This window comes from Somniosus microcephalus, chromosome 1, assembly GCF_052327205.1.
Source record: "Somniosus microcephalus isolate GS21.2 chromosome 1, FLI_Smic_1.0, whole genome shotgun sequence".
NCBI lineage: Eukaryota > Metazoa > Chordata > Chondrichthyes > Squaliformes > Somniosidae > Somniosus > Somniosus microcephalus.
The window spans coordinates 153,539,903-153,558,835 of NC_140987.1; the positions used below are offsets into that span (position 1 = coordinate 153,539,903).

At 48.2% G+C, this 18,933-nt stretch overlaps 1 pseudogene; it reads left to right on the forward strand.

Moving 5' to 3' along the window:
- The window catches only part of LOC147124419 (uncharacterized), a 156,726-nt pseudogene that overhangs the window by 25,318 nt on the left and 112,475 nt on the right, over nt 1-18,933 (forward strand).

Here is an 18,933-nt window from a genome sequence, read left to right on the forward strand (position 1 = left end):
AGACCCTTAGCTCGGGTCACACTCCTTGCTGGCTGGGGACCTTCTCCCTCGGGTCCCTCCCTTCCCAAACCTGGGCTGGGGACAGGCAATCCCTTGCCACCAGCTGCCGGTGGCTGAGAGTCTTCCCCTTCAGGTCTAAAACCTGGTTCAGGCTCCTCCCCGGAGTCCCACAAGAGAGGGGGAATCGCTCGGTCCAAGTGCTGGGGAACTTCTCCCTTCACACACGCGACTGCGCCTGCGTGTGCAGTCTGTGTGAGTGTACGCACTGCAGGCTGAGGATTTCTAATCTCAGGTACAATCCCAGCTGCCTGTTTCCCTGCCTCCGGCTTAAACAACTTGCATTGTTTAATATAACTAGCAGCCTGCCAGTAACCCTGTTCTGAACTCTTTTCCCTTACCAGGGCGGCCTTAAAGGTGGAATCTTGGGCTTGGACCTGCTTTTGGTCCGGGGCCAAAACTATCCCCTGTGTGCCTCCCTTGTCCTGGATTGCTGCTACCGGACCTGCTCTACAGGGGTCACAAAACTCTCCTTCCCTGTCACCCTGCTTAAACAACTTACACTGGTCATGAATGGTTCCTTCCCTAACACAAGCCACAGCGCCTGCCTGTGCAGCCTGTGAGCTTGTACCCGCTGCAGGCTGAGGATTTCAGACCTCAGGTTCAATCCCAGCTGCCCGTTTCCCTGCCTCCGGCTTAAACAATTTGCATTGTTTAATATAACTAGCAGCCTGCCAGTAACCCTGTCCTAAATTCTTTTCCCTTACCAGGGCAGCCTTAAAGGTGGAATCTTGGGCTTGGACCTGCTTTTGGTCCGGGGCCAAAACTATCCCCTGTGTGCCTCCCTTGTCCTGGATTGCTGCTACCGGACCTGCTCTACAGGGGTCCCAGAACTCTCCTTCCCTGTCCCCCTGCATGGCCACCTCATTGGTCTTATGGTTACCCTCCCATGTGGTATGGAGGGATCCTAAACCTATGGCCAAAGGTTTTGACCTTTCCCCAGCCTGCTCGTTCCCTGTGGATCCCATTAAGCTAAATGGGACCTTGTTAGACCGCGGTGAATTGGTCAGGTCCTCCGAATGAACCACCGTGCTGGAAGCTCCAGTGTCCACCGAATATCTCCCCTGCACCGTCTTCACCCCCATCTTAACATAGGGCCTGCTCCCCTCAGCATTTTCGCGGGGACACAGGTCGACAGACTGTGCTGGCTCTAGTCATAGTGGGGCAGTAGAGGGGGCCGAGGGAACTACAGCCCCAGTGGTGGCAGCTATTTTTCCCTGGCTGGCCAGGAGGAGAGATCGTAGGGACTGTAAAAATGACTCGATCGCAGTGGGAGGGATATCTGGCCCTGCCTTTTGGGCTGGGGCTGTGGGATCCCTTCCCTTGTTATCCTTCCAGGGATTCTTACAGTCTTTTCTCCAGTGACCGTCTTTCCTGCACCCATAACAATTTAACCTAGCCTGGGAGGGATGGTTTCCCTCCTGGTGCCACTCTTTCTTACTCTGGCTCCCAGGTTTAACCTCATGGACTTTTCCCTTGGGTTGAGGTGCCTCAATACACCTCATGTTTCTAAAGGCCACTGTGAGCCGGCGGATCACCGCTTCTTCAGTGGTCTGGGGGTTTCGGGAGTCAAACCAAGCCGCGACCTGGGCTTGGACCTGGGGTAGGCTGTTTGTCATAAGACAACGGAGCCAGTGAGTCAATTGGACTGGGTTCAGTGCTGCCCGCCCTGGCATTCCCGGGCATGCGCTCCGGTAGTCTGGCCACAGCCTGTCTGCGAACGCCTGCGGGGACTCCCCTGGGAGCTGCACCGTTCTTTCTACCCGGGTGAACGGACTACCATCATTGAGTCCCATGGCCTCCAATATCTCATTCCTCAAATCCTCATAATCCTTCTGCCCCCTTTTGCACTCACCAGATAGGGTCTGGAGGAGATCACCTCCCAGGGAAAGCAGCAGCATTTTTGCTTGCTCTGCGTCATAGCAGTCATTAACACAAGCTGCTTGTTCTATCTCCCTGAAGTGCAGTGAGGGGTCTCCCTTTTTAGTGAGCTTGGGGATGTGGCTAACCATGTCCCTGAGCTGGTGGGTGCCATACGGTACCACAAACTGATTCTGGATGGCCCCTGGGTCATCGTCATCAACGGGCGGACCGTACCTCCGTTGTCGGAGGGGGTACACTGGTCCTGGTCCCGGCCTATCTAGCGGGGCCTGCTGTGCTTCCTCTACCACCTCATCCTCCACCCCCCTTTGCTGCCAGAGCTCCTGAAAGCTTGGAGCTGTGGGTGGCGGTCGTGGGACCTCTGATTCCCTAACCAACCTTGTTCTGGGTGTTGCCTGGGGGACGGTTCTATTTGGGTTGCCGGTAAAGTCCGACTGACCTGCCTTTGGGCTGATAAGAAATATCATCCCCTTTTCCCTCTTTAAAGCCATATTCAAGCTTTCTATCTCTTCCCTACAGGGGCCATGATCTGCTTCCTCAAACCCTTGGTCGCAGGCCAGCTTATACGCCACCTTTACCTCCCTAACCTTTTCCTCCTGCTCTTTTACTTCTTGTATGAGGTGGGCATTCTCCTCCCACACCCTCATCTCATTGCTCTTGGCCTCTGCAACTAGGCACTTCAGGTACTCTAACTCGTACCTTGTGTGGCTTTTGCCCTCACTAAGCTGGTCCACCAGGCGCTCTATCTTGGCCTGGTATTCTTCGATCTCCATTTCCTTATCCCAACTCTCTGCTTTAACTTCCCTAAGCCTGCAGGAACCTAACCACATACAGATCAGTTGGATAAAAAGAAACCCAATAACTGCTTCTCTCTCCAGACCCAGACTACCGTCTGCTACATTGCATACTGTTGCCGATGGTCCTGCTGCGGTCATAATTTTGTAGAAAAGGGGGGAAGGGTCCAAGGTGGGATGCGTGTTTTGGTTGCCCCTGGGGTTTGTCTCTGGCCAGTCAGAAGTACCTGAGCTGCTCCAGGCCCTGTGCAGTTTTGAATCACTCCCTTTTCTGGTTCTGACCGCCGGACTTATTTCAGTAGCGATGTAGACAAAACGAGACTCGTGGTTGGGTGCAAAGAAGATCAGTATTTATTGAAATAAAGAATAAATTGAAAATAATGATGAATACAGCACACTTTTGCTTAATACAGCACACTTTTGCTTAATACAGCACACCTTTGCTTAATACAGCACACTTTTACTTAATAGGGGAGGAGAAATGGACACATCGAGGGAAAATTGACTAAAATTACAATTTAACAAAATTCCCCTTTAATTCCCACCCCTAATACCTATCTAGGTTGCCTTGTAATGGGCCAGAAAGCTTATGCTCACCAGTGAATGCCTGCTCCATGCCCCTGTGGTCTGTCTTAGATTCTTCACTACCCCAAAGTAGAGATACCCCAGTAATTCAATAGTAACTGCTGGTATTCCACTTCTTTGGGCGGGCTGTTGAGCTGTTCCTTTTGTAGGCAGGGCATCGGAGGTGAGGTGGCAGAGAGAGAGAGAGTGGCTTCCTGAGGGGCTATCTTTATACCCCATTGGGAGCCGTTATCTTCGTGCCCAAATCTGGATGTATCTGGGCTATACAAAAGGAACCAATCTGTCCCCATTGACTGTAGTGGGTTTGAATGTGTTTCCCATATGTTTAAACTGTTTTGTGCTCAGTTTAAAATGTCTCAAGTGCTGGACAAACAAATCCTTAAGTGTTTAGTCAACAGCACTCAAGTGCTTTGTAAACAATCCATTGTCTTGTGGTCACCGCCCAACCGCAACTGATTGACAGCTTTAAGTACCCTTGAGTCAACGTTGTAGAGAGCTCGTGTAAACAAACAATCATTTTGTTCCTCTGTTGAACTTCCTAAACCGCAGTTGATTGACAGTTTTAAGTACCTCAAGTACTTCAGTCAGTGATGGGAGATGTTCGAACAGGCTGCCTTTGTCTTCTGCCATGAGGACTGACAGCCATTTTTGATGCCCTGGGTTTTTAAGGTACATTCCAACCAGGTTTTCTTTTAATCAAATAATCTTCGGGGGCTGCAGAAATTTCTGAAATTTTGTGAAACCGTACACGCCTGCAGCTCACCAACCTTATTTACCATGCTTTGTGCATTTACACATGTGCACTGTAAACCTATCTTAGACCTTCTTGTATTCTCTTAGTCTGATCACACCTAATACCATACTATTTCTTACTCTAGTGTTATCTGCCTCTCCCAATGCACTTTGTGTCTCCCTTCTAATGATACATCCTGGTGCCCATCCCCCTGCCAAATTAGTTTAAACCCTCCCCAACTGCACTAGCAAATCCCCCCCCACCCCACCCCCCATGAGGATATTGGTCCCGGCTCTGTTGAGGTGTAACCCGTACGGCCTGTACAGGTTCCATCTCCCCCAGAACCGGTCCCAATGTCCCAGGAATCTGAAGCCCTTCCTCCTGCACCATCTCTCCAGCCACGTATTCACCTGCTCTATCCTCCCATTTCTATACTCATTAGCTCATGGCACCGGGAGTAATCCGGAGATTACTACCTTTGAGGTCCTGCATTTTAATCACTTTCTTAGCTCCCTAAAATCTGCCTGCAGGACCTCATCCCTCTTTCTGCCTATGTCGTTGCTACCAATATTGACCGCAACCTCTGGCTGTTCACCCTCCCCCCCTCAGAATGTTCAGCAGCTGCTCAGTGACATCCTTGACCCAAGGAAGCATAATACCATCCTGTAATCATGTCTGCGGCTGCAGAAACGCCTATCTGTTTCCCTAACTATCGAATCCCCTACCAGTATTGCTTTCCCTATCTTCCTCCTCCCACCCTGTACAGCTGAGTCACCCGTGGTGCTGTGGGCTTAGCCCTGGCTGCACTCCCCAGAGGAATCATTACCCTCACCATACTGATAAGAGAGTGAGACACACTCAGGGCACTCCTGCACTACCTGCCTCGTCTGTCTGATGGTCGCCCATTCCTTCTCTGCCTGTAGAATCTTTATCTGCGGGGTGACCTCATTCTGAAATGTGCTAGCCACGTAGCTCTCAGTCTCACAGATGCACTGCAGTGATGCCAGCTATTGCTGAAGCTCCGAAACCCAGAGCTCGAGCTCCTCCAGCCGACAACACTTGCTGCACACGTGGTTATCCAGGGCACCGGAAGCATCCTGGATTTCCCACATGGCACAGGATGTACATTCCATGGGACTGTGGTGCCCTGCCATGACTTTATTTATTCGACTATGAACTAAATTACAGAAATAAACTTTAAGGCTAAGGGCTAGAAATTCATGTTTAGACTAAAAATGGTTAAGTAGCGCTAGTTGAAAATCATCTAGACAGCACACAAAATTCGTCCTCACTCCTCATTAAAATGATTGCAGTCATGATTGACATTACACTGAAAAGATGCACGCTCGGGTGGCCCTGGAGATGGAACACGCGGTGTCCGCTGACACGCTTGAGGCCTTCCGCGACCGGTGGGCGCCGCGGGGACTGGAGTGCATCATCACCCTGACCAACCAAATTTTAATTTAATTTGTTAAGGTTCCTTTATAGTTTTATTTATTTACAGACTAATTGGTTAATCACCAACACAAAAAGAGTACACTGAAAAGATGGACCAATATCGGGTGTAGTCTAAATGCAAGTAATGATTCCAACAGGCTTTTTTTACTGCTTATACGGGAGGCTCATTGATGCTGCAGCACCTTATTCTCAGCATTCATAGGTGTGCAGCTGCCTCAACAGCCATAGAAGAAGGACAAAGAGAAGTAGCACTTATTTACAAATGCTGATGGCAGATCGCCACCCCAGGGAGAGAGCCCAGAAGTTTCCCAAGGAAGCTTTGGAGGCATTGCTTTTAGCGGTGGAGAGAAGGCGGGCGCGGTCCTGTATCAACTGGAAGGGGTGAAAATTGATAAACAGGATGTACTAGAAAGGCTGGGTATGCTTAGAGTGGATAAGTCACCTGGTCCAGATGGCTTGCATCCCAAGTTGCTAAGGGAATAGGGGAGGAGACAGCAGAAGGACTTGCCACAATTTTCCAATCTTCCCTAGATGTGGGGGAGGTGCCTAATGATTGGAAAGTGGCAAATGTGACACCATTGTTCAAGAAAGGATATAAGAACAATCCTAGCCGGTCAGTTTAACATCAGTGGTGGGTAAAGTTTTAGAAACAACAATCAAGGAAAAAATTAATGGGCAAATTAAGGAGAGCCAACACGGATTTGTAAAAGGCAGATCATGTTTGACTAATGTAATTGGATTTTTTGATGAAGTAACAGAGAGGATTGATGAAGGGAATGCAATGGATGTTGTCTACATGGATTTTCGGAAGGTGTTTGAAAAAGTACCACATAGAAGGCTGGTTAACAAAATTGAGGCTCATGGAATAGGTGGGTCATTGGCAGCTTGGATAAGGAATTGGCTTAAGGGCAAAAAACAGCGAGTTGTTGTAAATGGCTGTTTTTCAGACTGGAGGATGGTAGACGGTGGTGTTCCCCAAGGGTCAGTGCTGGGGCCACTGCTTTTTTTGCTATGTATAATTGACCTGGATATTGGAATACAGTGTAGAATTTCTAAATTTGCCGATGACACCAAACTTGGGGGTATGGCAAACAATGATGATGATACCAATAGACTGCAACAGGACATAGAAAGGCTAGCAGAATGAGCAGACAAGTGACAGATGGAATTTAATGCAGAGGAGTGTGAGGCGATGCATTTTGGCAGAAGGAACAGGGAGAGGCAATATACATTCAATGGCACAGTTTTAAAGAGTGTGCAGGGACAGAGGGACCTGGGAGTTAATAGGTCCCTGAAGGTGGCAGGACATATTGAGAGAGTGGTTAACAAAGCATATGGGATCTTGGGCTTCATAAATAGAGGTATTGAGTGCAAAAGTAGAGAAGTTATGCTGAACCTTTATAAAGCGCTCGTTATGCCACAACTGGAGTATTGCGTCCAGTTCTGGTCGCCACACCAGATGTGAAGGCCCTTGAGAGGGTGCAGAGGAGATTTACCAGCATGGTTCCAGGGATGGGTGATCTTAGCTACAAGAACAGGTTGGAGAAGCTGGATTTGTTTTCATTAGAGCAAAGAAGGTTGAGGGGTGATATGATAGAAGTGTACAAGATTATGACGGGTTTGGATAGGCTAGACGGGGAAAGGCTGTTCCCTCTAGTTGATGGTACAAGTTCCAGGGGACACAGATTTAAGGTTTTGGGCAAGAGATACAGGGGGGATGTGAGGAAAACTTTTTTACACAGCGAGTGGTGAGGACCTTGAATTTGCTGCCGACGGAAGTGGTGGAAGCAGAGACACTCAGGGCTAGAAATTCAGTAAGGCCCCGCCAGCTTTGCGCCCAGTTACCGCCCAAAGAGGGCTTCTGCGCCAATAGAGGAGTTTGTGCTGATATTCAGCGCAACGGTAATGGCGGCGGTAGCCGGTAGCGCTGCACCGGCACCGATGACGTCATCGGTGTGCGCAGTGCCCCGGTTCCGCCCCGATACCGGCCCGACCCCCATATTTAGTTGCGGCCGCCTCTTCCACAGCAGCCGCAAACAACGTTCTGCAACCGTGGCCGTCCTGCAGCCTTAGTGGCGCTAGTTAAGGCGGAGGTGCGGCCGGCCGCTTTTTCGGCGGCCGCCTGCCCGCACCTCCTTCCCCGGCCTCCTCCACCACCCCCCCCGCGGCATTGCCGGCTGCTTTCCGCGAGCCTGGCACTTCTCCGTGGTGCCGGGCTCATTTGCCGGCACTATCAAGTGGCGATCTCCCCGTTGCAGGCACCTCCCCCTTAAGAGAAGGAGGAGGCCTGCAGTGCCGCAGCCTGCCGCTCCGCAGCGGGTGGCGCAGCGGCACCTACAGCGCTGAAATTCAGTTTCAGCGCCACAAGCGGGGGCGGCCACACCCTGGAATAGCGCCCGGTTCCGACTTGGGGCGCAAAAACTGAATTTCTGACGGTCGCAACTGGCTCCGCGCACAGCGCTAACTTTTGGGCTCAAGCGAGCTGGCGGGGCCTTACTGAATTTCTAGGCCTCAATGTTTTCAAGGGACACTGGATAGGCGCCTGAGGGAAATAAACTTGCAGGGCTACGGGGATAGAGAGGGGGAATGGGACTGATTGGATTGCTCTACAGAGAGCCAGCATGGACTCGATGGGCCAAATGGCCTCCTTCTGTGCCTCTATGTCTCTATGACCACCAGCACTCACCCACCAACAATCTCTACCTAGCAATACTCATACCCACATCTCGCAATGTGCACACAATGACAGCTATTCAACTATGGCAGGCACAAGGGTCATTAATTATTGGAATTCATGCGATATGTGTGATATGTTTATAGATAAATTTATTAATGGTGTTTGGAATATTTTGTGGTCTCTCTCATTTCACCTTTGTGCTCAGGAGGACACTGTGATATGGCATGAGACAGGGATGGTATGATGGTGATGTGGTGAGCAACAGGGATCTGGGGTTTCATTCATTCGAATCATAGTCTGATGAGCCGGTCACGGACAGCCCATCCGGAAAGCCAATTGCCTCGCTGCCTCCTCACTCCCTCCTGTTCCTCCTCCACCTCTTGTCCCCCTCCTTGTCCTCTTCCTCCTCATCCTCCTCCTCCTCCTCATCCTCCTCTGCCTTGTCCTCCTCCTGAGGTGGTCCCGCAATCCCTGCTGGTGAGGGCTGCACTCTCATGATGGCCAAGATGTGGAGCATGCAGCAGACCACCACAAAATGGGATACCCGCTCTGGCAAGTACTGGAGGGTTCCTCCCGGGTGATCAAGGCAGCAGAATCATTGCTTCAATAAGCCAATGGTCTGCTCGATGACATTTCTGGTGGCAGCATGGCTCTCATTATATGAGTGCTGGGCAAGAGTTTTGGGGTTGCGGAGGGGAGTCATGAGCCAGGTGGATAGCGGATAGCCCTTGTCTCTGAGCAGCCACCCTTGAGCTTGATGTGGTGGCTGGAAGAGTGCTGGCGCAGGATGAAGGCATCATGGCTCCTGCCAGGATAGCGGGCATTGACATTGAGCATTCACTGTCTGTTGTGTATGTACCTTTAAGAGAGAGCTGACTTTATACTGTAGTACCGGCAGTGACCACACCTGTATATAAAGCCATAGCAGATAGAGAGAGAGGATGGAGCACACAGGGCACGGTCGGTGCTCAAGAACCGGGCAGCGTAGAGAAAATAAAATGAGGGGAAGGAAAAGTGAGACGCGCCGAAGCCGCGGGTCGCCGCCATTACCCTGTAGAATGCTAGGAGCAGCGTGGCAGCAAGAGGAAGAAGGAAAAGCGCGGGAGGCGCCATTTTATTCCATTGGGGAAGAAGGAAAAGCGCGGGAGGCGCCATTTTAATCCATTGGGGAAGAAGAAAAAGGGCGGGAGGCGCCATTTTAAACCACCCAAGATGCCGAAGAGTGGCAGTATCACTGCTTTCGACAACGAGGTAGAAGACTGGACCACGTATGTGGAAAGAATTGAAGTGTACTGCAAGGCAAATGAGGTGGCCGATGGAAAGAAGGCGTCGGTATTATTAAATTTGATGGGCGCGAGAACGTACGGCCTATTGTGGAATTTAATTACCCCAGCTAAACCAATGGAGAAAAGTTTTGAAGTGATTGTTAATATCTTACAGGAACACCTAAACCCTACACCACTGCTGATAGCAGAAAGATTCAAGTTCCATAAAAGAAACCAGCACAAAGATGAGAGCAATGCTGACTATCTTACGGAACTACGCAAGTTATCGAAGCACTGCCAGTTCGGAGCAGGACTGGCAGACACCTTAAGGGATCAGTTTGTCTGCAGGCTCCAGAGAGAAGGAACCCAGAAACGACTACTTTCGGAAAAGGACCTGACGCTAGAACAGGCTTTCAGCGTGGCAGTGTCCTACGAAGCAGCAGCACGGGGAGCTGCGGAAATACAACAGAAACCACAAGAATACAGCGCTAACGAAATGGCGTATGGAGCAGAAAAGTGCTATCGCTGCAGCAGAACAGCCCATGATCAGAAGGACTGCTGGTGTAAGGACAAAGTATGCAGGCAATGTGGGAAAATGGGACACATAGCAAGAGTCTGCAGGTCGGGAAAGAAAACCGACACTAAAAGAAATACTAAGGAAAAGTACAAGAAAGAAAAAAAAATGACAGACAGTAGTTCAGAAGGTTAGGAGAGTGGCAAAGGTCAGTGCTGGGTCCCCAACTCTTTACAATCTATATTAACGATTTGGAGGAGGGGACCGAGTGTAACATATCAAAGTTTGCAGATGATACTAAGATGGGAGGGAAAGTAGTGAGTGAGGAGGACATAAAAAACCTGCAAGGGGACATAGACAGGCTAAGTAAGTGGGCAGAGATTTGATAGATGGAATACAATACTGGAAAGTGTGAGGTTATGCACTTTGGCAGGAAAAATCGTAGAGCAAGTTATTATCTTAATGGCAAGAAACTGGAAAGTACTGAAGTACAAAGGGATCTGGGGGTCCTGGTGCACGAAACTCAAAAGGTTAGTATGCAGGTGCAGCAAGTGATTAAGAAGGCCAATGGAATGTTGGCTTTCATTGCTAGGGGGATAGAATATAAAAATAGGGAGGTATTGCTTCAGTTGTACAAGGTATTGGTGAGACTGCACCTGGAATACTGCGTACAGTTTTGGTGTCCATACTTAAGGAAGGACATACTTGCTCTCGAGTCAGTACAAAGAAGGTTCACTCGGTTAATCCCGGGGATGAGGGGATGGACGTATGAGGAGAGGTTGAGTAGATTGGGACTCTACTCATTGGAGTTCAGAAAAATGAGAGGCGATCTTATTGAAACATATAAGATTGTGAAGGGGTTGGATCGGGTGGATGCGGGGAGGATGTTCCCGATGATGGGTGAAACTAGAACTAGGGGGCATAGTCTTAGAATAAGGGGCTGCTCTTTCAAAACTGAGATGAGGAGGAACTACTTCACTCAGAGGGTGGTAGGTCCATGGAATATGCTGCCCCAAAAAGCTGTAGAAGCTACATCATTACATAAATTTAAAACAGAAATAGACAGTTTCCTAGAAGTAAAGGGAATTAAGGGTTACAGGGAGCGGGCAGGAATTTGGACATGAGTCTAGGTTCGGATCGGTCATGGCCCTGTGGGTAGCAGAGCGGGCCTAGGGGCCGTGTAGCCTGATCCTGCTCCTATTTCGTGTGTCTAATTCTGTTAGATTCAGGAGATGGTTCTGTGATAGTAGATTGGCGGTTAGGATCAGATCAGCCATTATCTTATTGAATGGCGGAGCAGGCTCGAGGGGCCGATTGGCCTACTTCTGCTCCTATTTCTTATGTTCTTATGTTCTTATAATGACTCCGCAAGCAGGAGACTAAGTTTTCTAAAGTTAGACAACGTGATCGCAAAGGAGGATCACCGAACCATTTGGGTCACCCTCATGATAGCAGGGTCCCAAGTAAAGATGGAATTGGACACAGGATCAGCCCTAACTGTCATGAATCGACGAGACTATGAGCGGCTATTCTCACACATACCCTTGAAGGACACGTCCATTGTATTGAAGACATACACGGGGCAAAAAGTATACCTCAGAGGAAAAATAAGGGTGCCAGTTAAATACAATGGCAAGGAAACACAGAAACTGTATCTATATATACTACAAGATGGAGGACCACCATTATTGGGACGTGAATGGATCCGAAAAATACAATTGGATTGGCATTCCATTCAGGCGCTAACTGTGACTGACAAAAAGGATGACGACGTCACACCTGGACGACTGTCAAAAATTCTAACTGAGGTGAAAGAGGTGTTCCAACAAGGACTTGGGACTCTAAAAGGAGTAGCGGCAACGATAAAAATCGAAGATAACGTAAACGCAAAAATTTTTAAGGCCACACCGGTACCGTACGCGATCCGCCTAGCCGTTGAAGCAGAGCTGGAGAGTCTTGAGCATTCGGGTGTGCTGTCCAAGGTGGACTGGAGCGAGTGGGCCACACCCATCATTCCTGTAATGAAGAAATCATTGAGCAACACCCCTGGGGAGCCAAAGAAGGTTCGCATCTCTGGGGACTTCAAGGTAACTGTGAGCACAGTCCTGCACACAGTACAATATCCACTTCCACGGATAGAAGATATTTTTGCCTCACTATCTGGAGGGAAACGCTTTACGAAGATTGATCTGGCCCAAGCGTATCTACAAATGGAGGTGGAAGAAGCATCTAGGAAATACCTCACGATAAACACTCACAAAGGTCTTTACCAGTACAACCGACTGGTATTCGGGGTAGCATCAGCCCCGGCTATTTGGCAGAGGGCGATGGAACAAGTCCTGCAAAGGATCCCGGGGACCCAGTGTTATTTGGACGACATCCTGGTTATGGGCGAAAATGACAGTGAACACCTTGCCAACCTGGAGCAGGTGCTCACTAGATTACAAGAATATGGGCTGCGAGCCAACCGCCCCAAATGCGAGTTCTTCAGGAGACAAATCTCGTATTGTGGCCACATGATTGATGAGGAAGGGTTGCATAAGTCCCCAGACAAGATTGAGGCAGTAGTCAAGGCTCCAGCACCGGAAAATGTGTCGCAACTGAGGTCGTTCCTCGGGTTGGTGAACTACTACCATAAGTTCTTGCCGAATTTATCTACAATTCTGCACCCACTGAATGCCCTGTTGCAAACTGGAGTAACATGGAAATGGAGTGATGAGTGTAAGCGTGCCTTTCAGGAATGTAAATGCCTAATCACTTCAAAAGAAGTATTGGCCCACTACAATCCAACACTACCGATTCGGTTGGCATGTGATGCATCTCCCTATGGCATTGGAGCGGTGCTGTCACACAAATTCCTTGACGGTTCAGAGAGGCCAATAGCCTTTGCGTCACACTCGTTAACCTCAGCCGAGCGTAACTATGCCCAGATTGACAGGGAGGCCCTCAGCCTGGTGTGGGGGGTGAAGAAGTTCAATCACTATCTGCACGGGCAGAAATTCACCCTATTGACTGATCATCAGCCTCTGGTCTCCATTTTTAACCCAAAGAAGGGCGTTCCGGTGATGACGGCGCAACGGCTGCAAAGATGGTCACTTTTTCTAGGGGCGCATCAGTATGACATAGAGTACAAGGGTACGAAACAGCATGGAAATGCTGATGGGCTGTCGCGCCTACCGTTGCCTATGGTGGACGAAGCACCTGCAGTGGACCCTGTTGAGATATTCCATTCGACCATAGTCGAATGTCTACCTGTTACAAACTCAAGTATAGAGAAGGAAACCCGAAATGACCCGACACTCACTCGGGTCTATGATTTGACGGTGAAGGGATGGCCAGCACATGGCGACTCACTGTTGCCAGCACTCTCGCCAAGGAGAGAACAGCTGTCAGTGTGCTGGGGGACCTTGATGTGTGGATCCCGAGTGGTAATTCCACCCAAGTTGAGAGACAGAGTGCTCAATGAGCTTCATGAGGGTCATCTGGGAGGGGTAAAAATGAAGAGCCTAGCCAGGGCGTTTGTGTGGTGGCCGGGAATCGATAAAGAAATCGAGGATATGACCAAGAGATGCACAGGATGCCAGAAGGTCCAAAACGCTCCACCGCAGGCCCTGCCACACCCATGGGAGTGGCCCTCATCTCCATGGCAACGGGTACACATTGATTTTGCTGGTCCTTTTATGGACTCAATGTTTCTAATCGCCGTGGATGCCCATTCGAAATGGCCAGAGGTCATCAAAATGTCCTCCACCACCACGGAGAAAACTATTGCAGTCCTACGGACCATCTTCACCAGGAATGGCTTGCCAGAACAGATTTGCTCCGACAATGGGCCATAGTTTGTGTCCAAGGATTTCCGGAGGTTTCTGAGGAATAATGGTGTGAAACATTACACATCTGCCCCATATCATCCAGCCACAAATGGATTGGCTGAGAGGTTTGTTCAGACCTTTAAAAAGGCAATAAAGGAGATGTATAATGACGACATACCACTACAACACAAGGTGGATATTTTCTTGTTTGCTTACCGGAATGCGACACATGCAGTCACCAACCAAGCTCCAGCCATAATGTTCTTCAACTGAAGGCTAAGATGTCGCCTGGATTTGCTCAAACCAAACATAAGACGAGATGTTGAGGATAAGCAATTCCAGCACATCAATGAGAAGCCAACCAGAAGCTTCAAGATAGGGCAACCAGTCTTGGCCCGCGACTACCGAACAGAAAAATGGTAGCCAGGAACGATATGCATACAGCAGGGACCACTAATGTACACAGTGGACGTTGGAGAGAGCATCGTGAGACGCCATGCTGACCAGATTCTAGAGTCACAGGAACAAGCCAAACCCATACGACGAGCATGTGCACCTGGTCATGAACCCGAAGTACAGATTGCATCTACCTCAGAATCAGTGATATTGGAAGCTGACGAACCAACCAATGACAATGAGCCAGAATCGACTCCGCCGCAAGAACAGGATACTCGAGAAAGGCAATATCCAGTCAGGATCAAGAAGCCTCTTCAAAGACTGAACTTATAAATGATTATTTCAGTTGATGTATATAGTACAGAGAAGATTGTAATTGTAATTAATTATTATTTAATTGTTAAATGAATGTTATGTACTGTTTATCTAAAAGGGGAGGAATTGTTGTGTATGTACCTTTAAGAGAGAACTGACTTTATACTGTAGTACCGGCAGTGACCACACCTGTATATAAAGCCACAGCAGGCTTCTGTACTTTCAGTTTAAGCTTCCCTCTGTTCAGTAAATACCTGTTATTATTGTTCTCCTGCAGTCCATGTATTATTGATACGCGGACACTACACTGTCTGTGGTCACACACCAACTGCACATTCAGTGAGTGAGTGATTTTTAGCAAGTGTTGTACTTTGAAGCCTGTCAAAAATAATTAGGGAGTTTTGAACTTGCCAGAACACTCCGAAACCAAAGGGGGCGAAATTGGGTGCCTGTTTGAACAGAAGGACAACCTCCTGTGAAAGCAAACATCCAAGCTGCCTGCACTTCCGTTGCCCAGCAAGAGAATGCAAATGAGTCAGGAGTATTGCCCAAGTAAGTGTACCCACTTAGGAGTACATTGATGCTATTGGGGCACACATGTATGGCAAGAAAAAAGCTCTTGCTGTGCAAAAATTGTGCCCTCCGTAGTAACAGAATTTAATGCAGGAAGCAAAATGCAATTAAATATCAATGCTTATGTAAAAATAAGATTTTGCATCCTTTTTCAAAGCCAGCCCTTTAAGAACCTGTCCTCAGCAGGGCAAGCCTGACGATTATTCATGGGCCCATGTGAGGTGATTGCTGGCAGCAGAGCTCAGCAGAAGAATTTGTAATTCAGTGGGATGTGTTTTGCATAATGTGGGTACTGAAATGAGGCTTACACTGGTTACCAGTTTGATTGTGTTCAGTGCACATCTATGGTTTGTACCCCAACTAATTCATTTATAAAATAAGATTGGTTTTATTCCCTATTAAACACTGGTATGTAACAGATTTCAACCACTGGCCACAGAACTAACACCGCTACAAGAGAGGTAATTTGAAATGGATTTTCTGTGGATATTCACAGCATCAACTGGAAATCAAATTCGACTGCAAATTGTTCACAGCAGTATACGCATCCTACCCATCATCAATCAGCCACTTATTCAAAGAGATTTATAACTTATAAAATGTGATCTAGGTTTGGAAGAAAATGCATATCATTTACCAGGAAGAATAGAGAAGTAGCAAGAGTAACCTCTGGTCTCCAAAACCAGAACAATACTCTACATAGCAATTAATAGCAAAATAGAAAATCAAACTTCAGACTGTAGTTCTTCCTGATTGTTTGGTTTACACTGTAAAAGCCAACTTTCAAAATGGATATTTCTCTGTTTACCGCAATGAACACTTAACACATGGATTTGTAGCATTACCAGATAATGATTACAAGGTGTTATGGAGCTTGATAATTAATTGGCCCAGAAATTCGGGTCTCCACGGGTGAGTACTCACCCGTAGGCCCAATGGAAGTGCCGGTTTCGTGCATGCACTGCGCATGCACGGGAAACCGGAACTTACGTTCCCTTGAAAGAAGGGATTCAGAGGTGAAACGTGCGTGCCGGAGAGGCAGTGCGTGCGCATTGAACTTATGTTTTTTTCCAGGTTTTTCCAGGAGGGTAAGTCTCCAGGAGTTACACATATAAAAAGCAGGCGCAAGGCCTGCTTTTAACAAGGTAAGTGGTGAATTAATTAAAATTAAAACATTTTTTCCACAGGTTTATTATTTGTAATTACTTTAAAGAAAGGTAAGTTTATTTTTAGCCCTGTTAGAAAATGTAATTAATGTTTTCAAAAATTTAAATTATTGTTTAAAATAGTTATTTTATATAATTTATAGTTATTTTAAAAATGTGATTTAAAAAAAATTTATTTGAAGTTTTAGTGATGTTTTGGGGCTTATAGTATTTATGGTTTTGACAGCTCTTCCTGTCAATTTTATGAATGGGCATTTCCCTGCTACCATTGGCACTCCATGGCCCACGTGATCCCAGGGGATGCATCGAACTAACTGCGCCGCTGGGATATGCAAGAACTGCGCGCCGGCAGTTGGAGCAGGCCCAGGATCGGAATCCCACGCGGGTCCACAGCTCAACGGCCAGCGCGCTAGGTAAGTGCAAGTTGGAGGCTTGCACCCGTGGGAAGCCCCCGACCCGAATTTCTGGGCCAATGATTGGAAAACAAAATGTGTATTATTTACATGGAAGAAAAGAGAAGTAGCAAGACTGACTTCTGGTCTCCAGAACCAGAACAATACTCTACATATCATTTAATAGCAAAAGAGAAAATCAAACCACAGCCTGTAGTTTTTCTTGAATGTTCAGTTTAAACCATAAAAAAACACTTTCAAAATGGGACGTTGAGAAGGAGGCGGAAGATAGAATTCATTCCTGGTGGACTATGAGGATAATGAAGCCAAGGAAGATGAGGATGAAATGGCAGAAAATGCAAAGCCCACCCATAACTCCCTGAATCAACATACTGCCCTGTATTCTTCTGCCACAACCCTTTTAATTTCACCCCTGCATCAATTGCTTTTACACTCCCACACACCAATCAACTAAGGGGACGGTAGCATAGTGGTTATGATACTGGACTAGAATCCCCATCCTTAATGATGGTGGAGCCCAGCACGTGAGTGCAAAAGACAAAGCTGAAGCATTTGCAACCATCTTCAGTCAGAAGTGCTGAGTGGATGATCCATATCGGCTGCCTCCTGAGGTCCCCAACATAACAGAAGCCAGTCTTCAGCCAACTCGATTCACTCCATGTGATATCAAGAATTGGCTGACCGCACTGGATACAGCAAAGGCCCCGACAACATCCTGGCTGTCGTGCTGAAGACTTGTGCACCAGAAATGCAGCTGGCATGCTCTTCTACCTCTTTATTGAACCAGGGTTGGTCCCCTGGCTTGATGGTATTGGTAGAGTGAGGGATATGCCAGGCCATGAGGTTACAGATTGTGATGGAATGCAATTCTGCTGCTGCTGATGGCAACAGCGCTTCATGGATGCCCAGTTTTGAGCTGCTAGATCTGTTCTGAATCTATCTCATTTTGCACTGTGGTAGTGCCACACAACACGATGGAGGGTGTCCTCAATCTGAAGATGGGATTTTTGTCTCCACAAGGACTGTGCGGTGGTCAGTGCTGCCAATACTGTCATGGACAGATGCATTTGGGACAGGTATATTGGTACAAGGTCAAGTACATTTTTCCCTCGTGTTGGTTTGCTCACTATCTGCTACAGGCCCAGTCTGGTAGTTATGTCATTCAGGACTCAGCCAGCTCGGTCAGTAGTAGTGTTACCGAGCATTAGATATTGAAGCCCCCCACCCAGAGTACATTCTGTGTCCTTGCTACCCTCAGTGCTTCTTCCAAGTGATGTTCAACATGGAGGAGTACTGATTCTTCAGCTGGGGGAGGGCGGTAGGTGATAATCTGCAGGAGGTTTCCTTGCCCATGCTTGACCTGCAGCCATGAGACTTCAATGTTGAGGAGTCCCAGGGCCACTCCTTCCCGACTGTATACTACTGTGCCACCACCCCTGGTGGGTCTGTTCTGCCGGTGGGACAGGACATACGCAGGGATGGTGATGGACGACTCTTGGACATTGGCTGAAAGGTATGATTCTGAGTATGACTATGTCAGGCTGATGCTTGACTAGTCTGTGTGACAGCTGTCCCAATTTTGACACAAGTCTCCAGATGTTAGTGAGGAGGACTTTGCAGGGTCGACTGGGCTGGGTGTGCCATTGTTGTGTTCGAAGCCGGTGTCGAGGTCGATGCCGGGTGGTCCGTCCGGTTGTATTCTTATTATTGTTTTTTGCAGTGGTTTAGTACAACTGAGTGGCTTGCTAGGCCATTTCAGAGGGCAGTTAAAAGTCAACCACATTGCAGAGGGTTTGGAGTCACGTATAGGCCAGACCAAGTAAGGACGGCAGATTTCCTTCCCTAAAGGACATTAGTGAACCAGATGGGTTTTAACGACAATCCAGTAGTTTAATGGTCACCATTACTGATACTAGGGGGGAGCAATTCGGTATCGACCATTTTGGGGCGCTAACATTGTCCGGGCGCAAAACTTTAGTGCCCGGCGCTAATTAGCACCGGTGACCGCAAAATTAAGTTTTAGCACCCCTAGAAGGAATTGGCATGCTAAATCAAATGCAACACACTTCTCTTAGGGTGCTAATGTCGGAGCTGGGGGCAGAACCGCAGAGCGCTACTCAAGTTCAGGCGCTGTCAATTACAAGTACTCAGACAGACTGGCGCTTTCCAGTTCTTAAAGGGGACGGTCAATCATGCTGCACAGCCTCACGCTGATCATTGCTGCTTGTGAACTGGGCCTGCAAGTAGCTGAAAGCCATTATAGAGAAATCTCAAGGCTGCTCAGAGGCCCAGGG